The sequence below is a fragment of the Sus scrofa genome, chromosome 10, assembly GCF_000003025.6.
Source record: "Sus scrofa isolate TJ Tabasco breed Duroc chromosome 10, Sscrofa11.1, whole genome shotgun sequence".
Taxonomy (NCBI): domain Eukaryota; kingdom Metazoa; phylum Chordata; class Mammalia; order Artiodactyla; family Suidae; genus Sus; species Sus scrofa.
Genome location: NC_010452.4, coordinates 6,900,471 through 6,918,476, shown reverse-complemented (window position 1 = coordinate 6,918,476; position 18,006 = coordinate 6,900,471). Strand labels below are relative to the sequence as shown.

The following is an 18,006-nucleotide window of genomic DNA, read 5'->3' as shown; positions in this document are numbered from 1 at the left end:
CGACCTTATTTATGTGCTGGCTGTGACCTCCGCAGGCAGCCTTCAGCTTTGTGAGGTTCTGCGGATAGAAAGATGGATGGATGAATAAAGTTTGCGACATCCGTCAGCCTGCTCATCTGTCCGCCAAATTTTGGAGACCAGGGAGAAATAGGTACATGTCAGAGGAAGGCTAGGAAGGAGTGACCATTTCTTAAGAGATGCATTTTTTTTTGTAAGCCTCATTCCCTGAGTCGCAGAATCTTTTAGTTCCTTAGGAAATGGGAGAGAAATACCACTCCGTTTCTCCTCTGGAGGTTTCCGAAGTGATGACACCTAACGCCTCACTCTTTTTCCCACTTCTCTGATTTCCCCACCATCCGAGTTTATGTCTCACTGGGGACCCCGGTTGCCTTACCTGTCAAATTCATCTCTATACACCAGTGTCCACTTGCTGTGAGTTTTATGGTTTTCCAGGAAACAAGCGGGCCTTGATGTGTGTGGAGTTCACAGGAGGACAGAAACGCTCCAGGAGGAGACTTGACGCCCTATTGATCCAACTAGTTAGCTCCTGGGTCAGGTCTTTTAGGAGATGGACCGCATGAATTTTTCCCGTTTTCCCTCCATATTCCTTCCTGGACTTTGGATAAGAACAAGACATGTCCCTTCGCTGTCTGTTTGCCTCCTGGAAAATGGCCAGGTGAATGGTCCCAGGAGAGGCAGTCCTTGGCGACAGGACTTGGGTCTGAGAGTAGGAGTGTTGCTTGCTGGGCTGAGAAGCACAGTGACTCACACTGGGTGTTGCTGAAGTAACTCTAGAGCACCAACCCCATGTTCTTGTAGGAAGACTCTGCCTCTCGTCATTGGGGGTCACTTTTCTTCCAGAAGCGGTTGTAATGGCTTCTTCTGCACCCTCTTGCCTTGTTCTCGCAGTGGAGCGGCCAATGCAGTTCAGAGTCAGAGACTGTCTCTAACTGGACGTTCCCCCAAACCTGTGTTAAACTAGCTGTTGTCTGCGTGGAAGCTGATTGGGCTCTTGCAGAACTTGCACGCAGCTTTCATCCTTAACATGGATATTTTGACCTCTGAAACTCATCACATTTTCCTTTGGAGAAAGACTGCTTTATCCTTCAGAGCCCACATCACTCTCTGTAGATAATAGGTACTCATTAAATCTTGGTGAGCTGATTCCTTTAAAGCTTTGCACTGAACAATTAGCACAACCGCTCAATCTCGGGTACTGAGAAGGTAAGGAGATTATTTTGTGATAGTGTGAGCTAATGGTGGGAAAACATCAGTACAAGTCAGAATGCATTATCAAAGTGTTTACACAAACAGAACTCACAATAAATCCCAAAATGTGAATCCTTTTTTCTTTGTGAGAACCCCGGGGAAGTATGGATTTTAATTCAAAAGGAGGTGTAGATTCGACTATTCCAGAGATTCAGATATTTTGTCCCACAGACTTATAGTAACACTTAGGATTTGCATAACACTTTAAGCTTTTTAAAGTGTTTCATATCTGTTTTCTCTTTTGGGTCTCAGCATTCCTGTTCATTAGATAGTGTGGGCATTAATTAGTACCTGCATTTTAATTATTAGATAACTGAGGCACAGTGAATTCATTAATGTATTTTAATTATGCATATTAATACATTTAATGACAGAATCTAATTGGCTGGGAAGTTCTACCTAATACCCAGCTCTAGTTTTCCATGCTGTGAAGTAAGTTAGTTTCTCCTTATTAGAAGGCTCTAAACTTCTATCGATCAAGTAATAATCATACTTTAGCCTTCTCCTTTCTATGGTGTAAAAATTTTAGTATTTTCTAAGTTGCTCAGTAATTTTGACTTTTCAAAATTGTTATTCTTTGTTCTTAGACATTTAAGGGACTAAGCAATTATTTTTTAATTTATTTTGGCCCTATTCTGTTATTGTGTGTTCAAATAGTCATCACAGATACATCATAACACTTAACTGAGTATACAAGTTTGTTTCAGAAAATTAAAGCATTGAAAAATAAAGTCTTTAGAAGATAGTTATAGGTGTGGCTACAATTGACCTATTTAGTTGGCTGTTATAAATATTGTTATTAAATATTTGTGGTTCAGCATTTTGTAGCTCTGAGGACAGAATTTAGACCTAGAAAATTCCAGTTCAAGTTCTGGCTCTGTTACAGTTCTGACCCTTCATCTGTAAATAGGAAAAAAAAAAACAAAACTGGTCTCACACAACTGTCTAAGTAACTTCTTTTCCCACCATTTAAAGACAGAAAGAAAGAAGAAAAGCATTCTTGGGACATGTGAAATCATGTTGATATTTTTTAAGAGCAGGCAGAATGGAGACCGTCTATGCTATGTCTTCTTCCTGACCTTGGTCTCTAGTGTCAGAGTTTGGGTGTTTCAAGTAATGTCAGACAGTGTAATTCAGGCACAGAAAGTTAGGTTATGAGATTTATAACAACATTGATGAAGAAAAACGACGCCTTTAGTTGACACAATGCCTAGCACTTCATTCATTTCTTCTCTCAACAGACATCTATTAAATGACAAACTTATGAAATAGCTACTATGAGTTTAGTGTAGTTCAAAGTGCCAAGGCTACAAATTCAAATAAGGGAGATCTCTTGTGGTGCAGCAGTTAAGGAGCTGGCATTGTCTGCAGCAGCTTGGGTCACTGCTGTGGCGCAGGTTTGATCCGTGACCCAGGAACTTCCACGTGCCGTGGCACGACCCCCCCAAAAAAAGCCCGAATCAAATTATGTCTTTTCTCCTTAGAAATCTTTAGTAGCTTCCCATCACCTACAAAATAACGTCTAATCTGCAAATCATAGTATTCAAACCTTCCACAGTAAGGCCTCAACCTACTTTCTGAACCCATAGCAAACCAGATCCCCTACAATATTCTGTAGTGCTACCCTTTCCTTTGTCTCTGAGCCTTCTCGGCGCTCACCCACTTTGGGTCATCCTTCTTCCTCCTAAAACGGCCTTTCTCCTTCATTGGCATCCTTCCGAACTCAATGCCACCTTTGCAAATAACTTGTATTTACTCTTCCTGCACTAGGAGATATAGTTCCCACTTAACGGATTGAGCAACTGAGGCTCATGGATACCATGCCAGAGCCCTAGGTGAAAATGACAGTGTTGGTGAACTCAAAGCCAAGGCCATCTAATTAGAAATCTTAGCATCATTTACTAGTTCACCCTGTAGCTTGTTTTATTTAAACCAAATCTCTTGGCAGTTTTACTGTGACCAAAGGAGATATAAAAATAGCTTTTCTATGTTTAATGTTTTATCTCACACATTCTCGAGATTGTGTGAACAACATTTTATTTAGATTTAAAGTCCACTGCTTTTTGTGGATGTGAATTCATGGTTTGTTCATTCATTGAAAAACTGGACACAGGGTTAAACTTAAGAATAGAAAACAAGGAGTTCCCATTGTGGCTCAGTGGTTAACGAATCCGACTAGGAACCATGAGGTTGCGGGTTCGATCCCTGGCCTCGCTCAGTGGGTTAAGGATCTGGTGTTGCCATGAGCTGTGGTGTAGGTCGCAGATGCAGCTCAGATCTGGTGTTGCTGTGGCTCTGGCGTAGGCCAGCGGCTACAGCTCTGATTAGACCCCTACCCTGGGAACCTCCATATGCCACAGGTGCAGTCTTAAAAAGACAAAAAAAAAAAAAAAAAAAAAAAAAAAAGGAATAGAAAACAATGCAGGAGTTCCCTAGTGGCCTAGCAGTTAAGGATCTGGGGTTGTCACTGCTGTAGCTCAGGTCACTGCTGTTGCTTGGATTCAGTCCCTGACCTGGGAACTTCCATGTGCCATGGGTACAGCCAACAAAAGAAGAAAAGAAAAGAATGCAAAATGCAAAGTTCTCTTCAAGTGGAGGTATGGAGACATAAGTATACACAAGAAAGTGTGTTAATGCATCTTAGAAATGAGCTCATGGAATTATGGGAATATCTAGGGAAACATTTGTCGGGAAGACTTGTGGGGATGTGATACCTCAGTTGAGGTTTTCCTAATGAAGAGGGGTTAGCCTGTTGTTGGGGCAAAGGGAATGGGAGATGCCTTCCAAAGAGGAGGGAAAGCTGACTGCTAAGAAGTACAAGTCAGTGAGCACGAGGTGCCAGGCAGGGAAGCATGAGATTTGGGGCTGAAGAGGATGGAGGGTCAGCCAAGGCGAGATCTGAACCTGGGCAAAGGGGCTTGGGTTGTCAGCTTGTAGAGTGTGTGGGGCCTTTGCTATGGATGGATCATAACTTTGTCTAGCTTTGTCTTCAGGAGCATACACAGTTTTATCATTCTGTGGAATCCTCTTTTCCGAAAAACATGAATTGGCTGTATAATCAAGACATCTCTCCTTAGCTAAGTCCTAAATGCTATAACCTTCATGTGCATGAAAGTTAAAGCAGGGAAGACATGTGCTCTGTGATTTATTTCCTTTCCTGCTAAGGAGCATCACCCCGGTCTTCCTACCTGAGAAGCAGTTGGTAAACTGGTGATGAAATAATTTTTAAATTGACTTAAGGTACTATGCAAGTTTTCCTTCCTGGAAGCTCCTGAGAATTACACATTTCTTTTCAAATGTGTGATTTCACCTACTGAGGTTTTATATGTTGCACTTTTCATGTGACCCTTTTTTATTTTGTTTATGCTTGTATCCTAAACCGTATTTTTAAAAATCAGATACCTCTCCTCTTTTTCTTGTTTCCCTGTTTTAAATCCTACATTTTCCCTTATTCTATCTCCAGTGATACCTACTTCCTTATTGCAAACACAATAACAAAGCAACCAAAAAAATTGTAAAGCCCACCGAGAATTACTAACCCATGACCACGTCGCTGTTCATACAGTGCCTATTTGCTAAAGCCATTTGATCTTTTGGAGGACGACAATGGGGAATGAAGTCAGGCTAGCTTTCTTTACTTCCCCCATATCCACATGGATGGATGGAATGATTTTGTATCTACCATAACAAGTATTTCATAAAATTTTTGGAGCAGAATACAGAGGGGTGTTTATCATTCATATCAGTAGAAAATTATTCACTGTGGGCCCAATTTTGATTTCATCTTTTGCTCCATTAATAGGTTAGAGAAAGATCTGGCCTCAGAGATGGAAACCTGGAATTCTACCTCTAATTTTGCATGTCCTTGAATATTGAATAAGTCATCTAGCTCACACTCCCCTAATCCACTTGACCTTGTGTGTACATAAGAAGGAAAGCTAGGTGTTGAGAAGAATTTTCTAGATCTGGCTATTTAAGACTTGGTACCAGGTAGAGGAATCAATAGAAACTTCTAGTGCTATAAATTTATTATGTTTAAATTATTGTTCAAAATTTTCTCTTTAGATCAATTTTATTGATAAAATTTACACACAATAAAACACTTTTTTTATTTGCTATACAGCAGAAATTGGCACAGCATTGTAAATCAACTACACTTTAATAATAATAATTTTAAAAACCATGTTTTCCAGGCATGGTTAAATGAGTTTTGACAAATGTGATCTATATAACACACACAAAAACAGGGTGTAGCCATAAGTACAAACAGAGAAAGAAGTATTAGAGAGAAAGGGAAAAGTTTTCTTATGACTCCCTCTAGCCATTCCTCTCCCCTTGCTGCAGACAACCACTGGTAATATTTTTCCTTCTAGGTTAGTTTTGCCTGTTTTAGGGCTTCACATAAACAGAACCTTAGCGTACTCTTTTGTATTTACCTAGTTTCTGCTCATCAGGATATGTCTAATACGGCATGCATCATTGCATTTATTATTTACAGAACGTTTCTTCTTTATTGTTGACCAGGGTAAAAAAAATAAAGGTATAAATATATAAAAATATATAAATAAAATATATATTATATTATAACAATTATAACACCTTGTGTATTCACCAGTGATAAATATTTGATTCCTTTTCAGCTTAGGATCATTGCGAATAAGCTGAAATACACATTTGTATACAGTTCTTTCTGTGGACATATGTTTTCATTCTTAGGAAATATCTAAGAGCGAATTGTTGTGATATGATAAGTGTCTCTTTAACTTCATAAAGAAACTTCCAAACTGTTCTTCCCAAAAGGTTGTATCATTTTATACCCCGTCAGCAAGATATGTGAGTTCCAGTTGCTTCAGTCCTCAAAAAATATTTAGTGTTGTCAGTCCTGTGAATGTTAGCCATTCTTAGGAGTGTGAAGAAAACAATTTCTCTTTAATTTGCAATTGTAATAGAAACTCTAAAAATTATATGATACAAATTATATATTTTATATATATATAACTTAGGGATGTCAGAGTTAGCATATTCATTAACAGTTATTGAAAATATTAAGTGTTTTTTTATATTTTACTATTTTTAGAATCTTTAATCACTTATTTGGTGGTAGGACATGCATTCATGTTTTTATAGGAAATGTATATATATGTTCAGGTGTCTATAAGCATATTTATTCTTAAGTTTTCTTGTTTATTTCAATGTCTCGAACGATTTATCTTCTTTCGTAATCTACCACATCTCTTAAAAATCAGCACAAAAATTGTTGCTATTTGAAAATACCTGTACCTAATTCATCAGAAGATTCTGTGGGTAACATGAGAGGTTCTTTCCTGAAAATACGCATCTTAATATAACAGACTTAGGATTTTTAAATTGGGTGTGAACTCTGGGAAGTTCAGTGATAGATTTTACATGCCGTAAGTCTTTTCTATAGAAAATATATTTATGCGTGGTGATCAAGTCTATTATGAAAACAAATATTTGGATCATAGATTATTTGCTGACACTAAGGAACTGATGTCACGTCACCCAGCCAGTATTCTCTATGACTGCCTTAGAGAACAAAAGGCTAATTCTTCTAATGTTCAAAAAAGTAGGTAGTGAGCCAGTTGACTAAACATGTAATCAAAACTTCTCACCCCAGGACTTTCTCGTTTTGTAATGTATGCCTGTGGATCTTTATGTACAGTTGCCTTTAGTGAGAACAAATTTTCTCAAGAGTTAGAAAGCAATAAAATACATTTAACACTAAATCTTTACTGAGCATAGCTTAATCTTTCGCTGATGCAGAAAGCACTTTATAATTTTATAGCTCCACAGCCTCATTATTGTGAATGCCAGTTATTATATTGGCTAAGAGCACAAGTGCTGTGGAGTCAAATGTATGTGCTAAGAGAATCTTGGATTGGGAAAAGTGAATGTGTGTTTACCCACAAACATCTCTTTCTTTCAAATTATATGTGGTTTTTTTTCCACTCCCATTTTATCCTGCCCTCCCTCCCAGGTTGTGCCCCCACTCCCAACTAGCCTTCTCTCCTTTTTCTGAATATATACATCACTCTCAGTTTCCTTAACAAAAATACAATTTCAGGCTTTCTCTATGTGAAAACCATGACAAAGTGATTTTATAGCCAGTTCTGAAAGTGACTAAACTTGACAACAATTGTATTTTATGACAACCTCTGCTTTCATGTCCCCGGCCGACTTTTATATCAGCATTTTTTTTTTTTTTTTCACTCCCAACTATGAACACTTTCAGATCTCTGCATTGGCTGAAAACAAATCCCTTTACCAGGAATACAGTTTAATTTTTGCTTAAGTCTCCAGAGCTATAACACCTTAACTCTATAATATTCAATTTCTCACTCACCAAGAACCAAAGGCTGTTTTGGTTTTTTGGTTTTGTTTTGTTTTGTTTTGTTTTTGGTGGTTTGTGTTCCTAGGGGTTGGGGAAGAATTAGTATTATGGAACTAAACCAGATTAAGGGGGAATGTGAATTAGATTTGGTAACAGATGGTGCTGTGGAAATTAAAGGTTCTTTGCGAATGGAAACGACAGCAGCCTGCTTCTGTTCTCTCGGTCTCTCCGTTCGTGCACTTGATAGACGGGTATAAATCACAACAATCCTGTCTTGACAGCCAATTTCGAGAATTTGATCTGGTTAAAGACATGGCTTTCCTGCTCCACTCCCCGAACCCTGCTTCTATTTTATTTTTACACAGCACCTTGTCAGTTAGGAAAGCAGCCTCACCTGCCTCCCCTTAATGAAATTTTTCTTAATTACAGTTTTAGCTCTTTAGTGTTAATTACTTTTCCATTCAGCCTGAATTTTTGTGATATCTCCAAGGGATTTTTCCTTCTTCTTTTTTTTTTTTTCTCACCCTTTTTACTCATGCATATGCTTTTGTTGTTTCTAAAGATGCTTTTCACTGTCAGAAGTTGCTGTTGGAGCACTCTTTGAGAATCCTTATGACCAAAATCATGATTTTGAAAGAGAAAGGCTTTCAGGGGATGTAGTCAAGTTACCAAATCAGAACAATGTTTAAAGGTATTGGAAGCAGTCACCAAAATAGCAGTTGTTTCAGCAACACTGCACAAAAAGGTGAGTGACAGTACTTTTTTTTTTTTTTTGCTGATAAGGGCTGCAAAAATGTCTGCTCCATTAGCCAAGGGCAACCCCACCCAGTAAAACCATGTGACAACAGTGGGGCCAAACCAGTTTGCATCTGTGTTGACCTTGTGATGATCTAGGAAATTTGAATTCAAGTGTAGAGGATCTAAATGAGAGACTAGAATGTTGAACCCACTGGGCAGACTCTACAGCCAGGCCCTCAGGCCTGACCAGCTCAGGAGACAAGAGCGGAAAGTCGCCTCTTAAAAACCCACGTGGCATGTGGCTTACAACATATCCAGGACAAGAAAATAAAAAGTGGGGGGGGGGGGTTTAAAAAAAAAATCACTCCAGAAATGAAGAGAAGATTCTTTGAGCGAACAACTAACAGTTGGTAGAAATGAAGCTTCCTACTGGCAGTCAAATCAAATGTAGTAACAACTCCACGGCTCCCTGCTGCTTGCTGACAGCGTGGTGTCACACACTGGGACAAACATTCACTTAAACACTGATTGCCGCGAATTGCCCTTTCCGCCAGCGCCTCCCACCAAAAAACGGAAGGAGCAAAAAGAACTATTTCTGGGGGAAAAGCAAGAGCAGCTCCCTAGATCCCCGGAATTGCCCCTGCCCTGTTTGTCCTTTTGCAGCCAGCCCACTGTCAAGGGACCTTCAGCTGAGCGTGGTTTTTCAAGAGCAGCCAAGGGCCCGGAAGTTGGGGGGGTGGGCCGCCACGCGACCGGAAGTTGGGGGGTGGGCCGCCACGCGACCGGAAGTTGGGGGGGTGGCCGCCAAGCGACCGGAAGTTGGGGAGGTGGGCCGCCAAGGGACCGGAAGTTGGGGAAGCGTGCTTTAATGCAGTGGCTCTTGCTCTCAGCTCTCGTCTGAGGCACAGGCCAGTGTGGGCTTTATTTGAGTAAAATAGAGTTTAAAAAACAAAACAAAACTGGCAGCAGTTATTTTAGAAACATGTGCAGCGTTTGAGAAGCGAGGAAGAGGACCAGAGGGTCTGTCGTGACCTGTCGTGGGTCACAGCATCGGATCCCACCTGAGCTGGAACCACTGGGCCCCTCCCTCCAGCGCTAAGACAGGGGTTTCCCGCCAAAGGAGAAGAGAAGACAGACAAGGTGTGGGAACCGTGGTATCGCGCTTTTTTTCAGTTTTTCAGAATTGCGAATAAGATTAAGACGTTGTTCTTTGCGTGTTCATCTTTGGACTTTGGAATGACAAACCACGAGCAGGTCCTGCCGATCTGAACTCGCGGCCCCTCGGTGGCTCCCACTGGCTTCGCTGGGTGGTGTCTTACTGCTGACTAATCCCTTTTATAAAACCCATTCTGCTGCGGAACAAATCCTTAGTCATTTCCGTGCCTTGAATTAAATATATGTTAAATATATGTTATTATTTCTTGCTTGCAAATACTGGCCTGGGTGTTTTAGCTTCACCTTTTCTCGGGCAGCTAGTTCAATGAATGTTTTTTTTTTGAAGGCGACAGGGGAAGGTGTTTTAGGATTGCTAATTAGCTGATTCCGCTCCTCCACCCCACCCTAATTCAGCTGAACAACACCTGATACCCCCAGAAGAGAATGGTAGCCTCTGCTATGGTAGACCGTCCAGACCAGCTGCCTTTGCATCCAGATGTTAACTACTGCAGACGAAGCTGTTAAAAGTCTAGAGTTTAACTGCCGTCCAACCGGGAAAGATGCAGTTTGTCATCTGAGGCGGTCCTTGTGAATCTCCCTCCAACACAGGGGGTCTCAAGTTTGCTCCGTGCAACCTTTCCTTCCACACTGATTCCTCCTCAGGGCAGCTAGGTTTTCTGGCCACTGTCACTCACCCAGCATCCCAGAAGGTTGCGGAGTTCCCACTCTAAGGGAACCAGCCTGTCTTTATGGAGGCACCAGGTTTGTTGGTCGTTGTGGTTGCTTTCGCAAAACATTTTCTTAATGAGTAAAGAGTGGCATCAGTATAGTGAGCTCCACATTTCCTTCCATGGGCTTCTGATAGCGTTCTTCTTTCCTGCTCCAGCGTAGCAAGGAGAACAGGAAGAGAGGACTCAGGCCTGAGCTTTCATTGACCCGGATTTGATTTGTGAACTCCGTCACCGGAGTGTGTGTGTAAAGCATCTATATTCGATTGTAATTTGGAAAGATCAGCGCATAGACTTTGGATGAGTTGCACGTCTGTTTATTTTCCTCTAGCGATGCCGTGAGAAGGTCTTCATTTAGCTGTTAGTGCCCCCCTGTTGTGTTGGCTTTTTCTCTTCCCTGTGCTCCTTGACGGCTTGAAAACAGAACTATCTGAACGCAAGCAAACTTTATTGACCCATATTTCTGTGTGAAAGTCCAGAGATTTGTAGAAGGAGGAGACGATTTCTTTCCTCTTGAAAGCTTACTGCAGAGGAGGTCTGCTCATGGGGTAGTAAATCTCTAAGACCGAATAAATGTTACATTCAGCATATATCGGAGGTTTCATTTTGATGATTTATCTTAGGTAGTTTCTTACCCCATACAAATCTTCCTTTCTGGCAGTGGTCCCCACCGAGCCCAGGGCTGTTTCACTCTCCCCCTCCCCAGGGCATAGTGATCTGGTCAACATTTGGGCTTTGCCTGCATCAAGAGGTCAGGTGCATGATTCTAAAGCCCTTTTGGTCCCAGAAGAGTCACTTGTGTAAAGAAAGAAATCTTCTTAGGATTGGAAGAAAATGCTGGTTTTGCATCTGTTGTGCATCTAAGTTTCTGACTGGGCATTTCTTCTCCAGGCATCCAGGGGTGTCCTGGAGTTGGGCAGTAGTGAGAATATAGTTAATTAAACTGCATTAGGGCAGATATACACACTTGTTAAAACACTTAATTTGCCTCAATAATATTGATTACATGGCAGAAGTTTGTTTAAACTAAATGGTATTTTTCCCCCTACTGTTACAGTGCTTGAATGCAATCTGTATAACAGCTAATAGCCATCATCAGTTAAATATCATGTTAGTTATAAAGTAATGTCATAAGAATTGATTTGGACTTGGCAGTGGAGGAGCGCGCTCTCCCTTCACAGCCGACATAGATGATTAGCCTGAGTTTTCAGCAGAATCCTGGTTCCTATAAACTGTGTATATTTTATAGACTTATAGCTGCTCTATATTACATGAGTGCCCATTCTATTAAAGAAAAGCTGGGACAGTTAATTATGCAAAACATCATGTATGCAATTACCCAGCATTATTATGCATGTAACAGTTTTATTGATTTGCCAGTAGCTCACTTACTGTATTTGGCGCTATAAACCAGGGATGCGCACCCCCAGATTGAAATAGGTCCAAGAAAACAAGCTAAGGATAAATTGCGCTACCGAGCCCCCCTGCATCAGATCGAATCCTTAAATACAGAAAGTGTCAACAACCATAATGAGCAACACCTTGTGGTGTCACAGGACCGTTTCTCTTCCCATTAATAAAGTTTATCAACCAGGAAGCATCAGAAATCACCTGGCAATACTCTGAAGCAATTGCAGTCTCGTACATCTTAAAGAGTCTGGATAACTTAATGGAGTGATCGGCGGGTCTTTTGGCTAGAATGGCACCGTGAGATGGGCATGGGGTGGCCTTGCAGGCCCTTTGTAACACACACGTGCTTAGAACATCCCCAGTCTTAATAGTGCATTTAGTCTTTGTTGAAAATTAATATAACCCATTTCCTTCCTTTGCTTTAGGTTTCCCAGCAACAGTGGAGGCATAAGGTCTATAGGTCTGTCCGTGGTGTCGGATCAGATGGTCGTCCATCCTGGTTTGCCTGGGACTGAGGGGGAGCAGGACGTAGGATTTTGGTGATCATATCAAGAGAATCAACCAACCACATTTCAGAGCAAAATGAATTAAAAAAAGGTCATTGAACCCTGGAGCCCTAAAAGCAGATGGGTTTCAGACAGGTCCCTCCTGGTCATGGTTTTGTCACAGGTATGAAGTTATATTCCTGGAGTGCTTACTGGTGGGAAATGAGTGACACGCCTCCCGCTAAATTTCTTTGCTTGGTGTAGCACTCAGCCTTTTCTAGAATTGGGAAGCTTTCAGCTGAGAGAGAGGTTGTTTTATTTATTTTATTATTTTAAGGAGCTTGCCCCTTGTCCCCACACAACGGAGCATCCCTTGGCAGCACCAGCTTTGTGGGGAGCTGTCTGCTCACCCTTGCTCTTGGTGGAATAAGTTAAAAGAGTCTCTTAGACTAAGTGCACAAGGTATTGGTTCCAAGAATCAAGAAGCGAGCGGCATTGCTAAATCCTTGTGATCCATGTGCAGACGTCTGTTCCGCTGGATGGACCTCAACATTTCTTAAAGAAAAACCTAAACTTATCTGCAAGTGTGTGTGCACATGTGCACATGTGCTTTAGTCTTTCTGAGCACCTGGGTCGGGATTTACACTGCCTTCTTTCCAGGTAATGCTCTCCCTCCCTTAGGTTAACCAGGCAGACCTGAAGATATTTCTTATTAAAAGAAAAAATCCTTTCTCTTCCTTCCCCAACTAAGCCAGTGTACCTTAATGCAATGATGATATGTTAGAGCCAGCAGTTGTCAAAGCAGCGTATTACTGTGATGCCATAATGACACCCTGTCTCTGTAAAGTAGTCATGTTTTCTCAAATCACACGTTGCACCGTTGATTTCTGACATGACACTTGGTGCGGTTGCTTTCTCGGCGCATCACCATCCTCTGACAATAGCAGCTGGTGCCCATTTTGTTACTAAGTGATTCACATTTTGCCACTTTACAAGAGCGCAATTAGTTGAAGCAGGAAGAAGAAAAAAAAAAAAAAAAAAGCTCATTGTAAAGTGGCATGCGTGCTTGAAGTTGTAACTCAGACTGCCAGAGGGATGCTGGGGTCAGGGGCTTTGAAGCCTGGGCCTCGGGGAGCTGCAGCCTTCATCTTGGAGGTTTTCTTCCAAAAGCAGTCGTACAACAAAACCGGAAACCTATAGGCGAGTAAAAGCGTCTTCTCATTCTTTGAAAGAAAAATACTTACATATTCAGTCTGGTGATTTCAGAAGGTATGAAACCAGCCAGTCCTTATCGATTCGTTCCCATGTTGAAGAGGTCAGTGATTGGTGATGAGACGACAACTTTCCTTTCCAACCCTGAAATTGTATGATTTAGTAGGAGAACTGCGGACTCTCTCCCTCTCCCCTTTCCTTTCTCCTCTTTCTCTCTTTGTATTTGCAAACGTGCAAGTTTGCTGGCTTCACTCTTGTTATATAAAAATTGGGGATATAAATTGGTAAGGTGTTTGGAATGTGTAAGGACGATGGATACCTCTTCGGGCCCTTAAGGAGGACAAGGAAGAAGATAAAACAGTGAGCTGTTTGTTGAGTTGTCTTTTCTTTAGCCTGTTAAGGTGTCTCCCACTGAAATAGGTATGATACAAGTTTCAAAAAACTCTTGCCTTGGTGTAGCAATCAGGCCATGAAAGAGCCGTGCCTGGGCTCCATTTTTTAGGAGGGAGATAAAGTAGCGAATGAATTCAAGTTTGGTATAAAATTCAAAGGGTGAAACAGAACTGCTTGTTAAGAACCTATATTTTGGTGAAAGGGTTAGTAATATATAGTCATATATAAGCCCATGGGATCGAGGTTAAGATCCTTCTGGGGAACGTAGATGATCCTGGACCTCTCTGCATTGCCCCAAAATTCAGAGCCATCCTTTCACCTGGATCTAGATAGCATCTCTGAAAACGGTTGAGCTTGATGGTTATAATATAAATTGAATATTAACTTACAGATTATCTTATTTCCCTACAGCAGCAGCTTTAATTCATTCTTATTTTTTTTCTATCTCGCTTTCTCCCGACACATGCACACATAGACACAGTTAATTAACTTTGAAAAATTACATTTTCAAATAATCCAGCAAGCAAGAAACGTTATGTATCTCATCATTGGTATCTAACACCAAAGATAAGTTTTACTTTAGCCGACCCTTAGGCAAGGCTGAACAAGTTTCTATGTTGAAGCATAACCATCAGAATATAAATATACTATAAATAATACACATACTATATATGATACATGCAATATAGAGAGTATATACTATGTATGTAATATAGTGTACATAGAACATATCACTATATATACTGGTGTACATGTAATATATTGTATATATATATATATACTATATATGAAATATGTAGACTATATAGAGTATATGCTATATAGTATACATATAATATAGAGAGAGTATATATATGTACTATAAAATATACATAAAGTGTGTGTAGAATATATATGGACTATAGAAAAGGCTGTACTCAAACTGTGTTGAAAATGCTTTCTAAAGCGCTAAAATATCCCTGGTTTTAGAATGCTGTCACATGCCTCAAATTTAGTTTCTTCTGCAGAAACTAACATGTTATTCTCGACATGGTTATTTCTCCCTCTAGTTTATTCTCAGAGTGTTCACCCAGAGGAGGGTTTTGGAGAGTTGCTTGTCTTTCTCTCTTGTGCCTCTCATCATTGCTCTTAAAATAATACAATAAAAGCCACTCTCCGAAGGCTTTAAAATAAATATTTCCCACCTTTTTTCCAACACATGTTATTTCTGTTCATCATTCTTCACTAAATTTAGATTTTTATTAATCCAACGTGACCGAAGATTTCTGCCTTAACGCACAGTGTGGAATTGGGCTTATTCTCTTTGGCTCCAGATAAAGCCATCATCTTGAAAACGGCTCTTTCTGACAAAAAGGTGTTCTTTTGAAATAAAGTCTTATTCACTACATTCCTCTTAGAGTTAATGTGAATTTTAGTGCCTCTAATTTTAGATTGAAGCGAAGTCTAGAATAAAACCCACCAGCTGACAATTGAATTTATAGATAGTTGTGAATATTTCAGGCTTGAATAATAGAGCTGTAGAATTTCAGAGACAGAGAGGCAGAGAATTAAGACCTGCTGTAGTTTTAGGGTATAATGCAATGGTGTCTAGGAAGTGTTCTGTGTAATGAGCTAAGTAGTAATTAGGAGACAACTGCGTTCTTTCAGATTCTGTTTAGGCGTCACTCCACACCCTGGGGAGAGAGACTCAAAGGGGCAGCCCTGTAGCCAGTGGGGTGGCCCCTGCAGCCACTTTTCCACTCCTGGGTGAGCATGAATGTCATAGAGTCCCTGTGTGTGTCATCCCTACTCCTCCTGGTGTGACTATTACCAAAAAAAACAAAAAAAATCGGTGAACACCTTAAAAAACCCCTCTACTGGCTTCAAGACTTTTCTGCACTGGACTTTGGATTCAGTCCTGAGTTCAGATCTCCCACTTCCAAGCTGTATGACTTTCAGGAAATTGTCTGATGTCTCCAACTCTGTTTCCCAAAGAGTAGTAAATACCTCCCTCACAAGATTATCTTGGCAGTTAAATGAGGTAATACTTGTCAAGGGCTCAGGTCATTGCCTGGCATAGGTACTAAGTACTTGATAAATGGCAATTCTATTAGTATTTCCGCTGCGCCAAAGATATTCATTAAGGAGCATTCGAGTCCGGGAATAAACAGCACAAACCCAGCAGCTCAGGTTCATGCATGGTTACAGCGGCCAGACTCGTGTAGGGGAGAGAGGGCCACCGTCCAGAGGCGTGCCTGACCAGTTGAACTTCTTGAACTTTCTTGCTTCCATCCAGAATACTGCCACATTGGGGCCTGCGATTTTGGAGGAACAGCTGGCTGGAGGCACCAGTTTTTCAGAGACCTTTATAACATGCATCTGACACGTAAATATTTTGGTGACATTGCAAAATAACCCTTTCCTAAGTAGGAGGATGATTCCTGGGCTTGTTTCTCAGTCAAGAGTCCTGCAGATTTTTGGAGTTTCCTTGTGGCATGATGGGTTAAGGATCCAGCATCACTGCAGTGGCTCAGGTCACTGCTGTGGCTCGGGTTCAACCCCTGCCCAGGACCTTCCCTATGCCATGGGTGTGGCAAAACAAAACAAAACAAAACAAAACAAAACAAAACTGTTCTGTAGGTTTCAGAAAACCATGAGAGAAAGCCTGAGGGAAGGCAAATTGGGCTAAAATGGACCGTGGACCGTGTAAGCAAAGTGAGAGAGAGAAAGGCCTCCTGGGTTTTGCAATCCAGCAGCTCAAAGCAACTCTCCCTGGGAAAGAAAAAACTAATTCAGAAGTGATGCTTCATGGGCAGATGGCTAAAGAGTTAATTGTCATGGCTGTGAGAAATTCAGTGCCAGAGAGGGGCGAGGGGAGCAAGCGTGTTTTAGTACCCTAATAACTTCTAACTGTAGTCTCAGATCATAATGTATGTGCGAGCAGTCCAGTAATTATAAGGTAATAAGGGAAGTGGTGGGGTAAGTGCTCTAAATTAAAAGGAATTCGCAGGGCTGCCGTAAGTCAGGGCCGACCCGCTTTCTTTCAAACGTTGACTTGAGGAAAAGTGCTTCGCCCGGAGTGCAAGCCGGGAGACAAGGAGAGCGATCTATTAATTACAACGCTCATTAACAGTGACGGGGACAAGGCAGCAGATGCAAGAGGGAGCGGACGCCTGGTTCAAGCGGGCCAAGGCGATGCTTTTTCTTTCGCTAAGTTCTTGAGGAAAGGACAACAGCGTGGGTGGGCGAAAGCAAGCAGATATTTTTGTGGATGTTGCCTTCCTGGGTGCTCTCTGCAGCCCTGAGATTGCTTTTGCTCGAGAAAGCACGCAGAACTTCCAGCTTGAAATGTGTTGGGTAGGAAGGAGGCAAATTCTTGCTCTCGGTGCTCTGCTCGGCTCTTGCAACCACCTTTTTGGAACCGCCCAGTGAATACTCCCTGATGGAAATTTCGTATTTTTCTTCGTTTTAAAGTCACAGAACAGTGTGGGGTGGGGGGAGAGGAGCTGGGAGGAGCACCTGAAATTTGCGCAATGATAAAATAGCATTAGATTTATAGGGAAAGAGATAATTGCATCTCTTTGGTGCTTCTGGGGTTACTCCCCCAAATTCTTGTGAATGACCATGACCCTGTGGGGTTCCCATAAATCAGCTTTCCACTGGGAAGCAATTATCTAAGTTCCTTTCTCCAACTGTCACCTCTTCTCTCTATAGTGGGCTCTCAGAAGTCTTAGAGACTTGGCTAAAAGGGGTTTTGCACTAGGGCTAACCGGAAGGAAAATAGGACCAATTATATCTTTTCATCTAATTACCTCTTGAGAAATGGAGTCACTTATGAGTCCGACAGAGAAAGAGAGGTGGCAGTCTTTTTCTTCTAGATAAGAGAGAGAGTTTGTCAGCTTAAATGCTTTGTATTTCCTTTTAAGAGGTATGATGTTCAAAGACCAAAGGCAGGGAAGAAAAAGACATCATCACAAATCTCACTTGTTTCAGGACAAAATTTGATATATCCTTCCTTTGCTGAATATAAAATACCCAAATTATGGATGCACAGGTGTCTCGAAGGTTAAGATGGCTTGCACTGATTCACTTCTTCCACTTGGGCAAAACACACCTGCACACACGCACACACACACACACACACACACACACAAACACATGTTTGTATTCATTAATTGATGCTAGAGATCATTTCACTGTTTTGTGGGCTCTAGGAAATAATCCTTAAATATTGGCTAGAATTTTATCCTCAATGTCTTTCTATATCGCTAAATGTCTAGGCAAC

At 41.2% G+C, this 18,006-nt stretch overlaps 1 protein-coding gene across 25 annotated transcripts in view; it reads left to right on the top strand.

Moving 5' to 3' along the window:
* ESRRG (estrogen related receptor gamma) overlaps positions 1-18,006 on the top strand; it is a 660,805-nt gene that overhangs the window by 452,943 nt on the left and 189,856 nt on the right. Inside the window, exon 1 of one of the 25 annotated variants that reach the window (XM_021064123.1) lies at positions 9,195-9,499. The exons of the other annotated variants lie outside the window; for them this stretch is intronic. The gene's annotated coding sequence lies outside the window, so the exon portion shown is untranslated. Of the gene's footprint in view, positions 1-9,194; positions 9,500-18,006 lie in introns of those variants that run through there. 25 annotated transcript variants of the gene reach the window in all.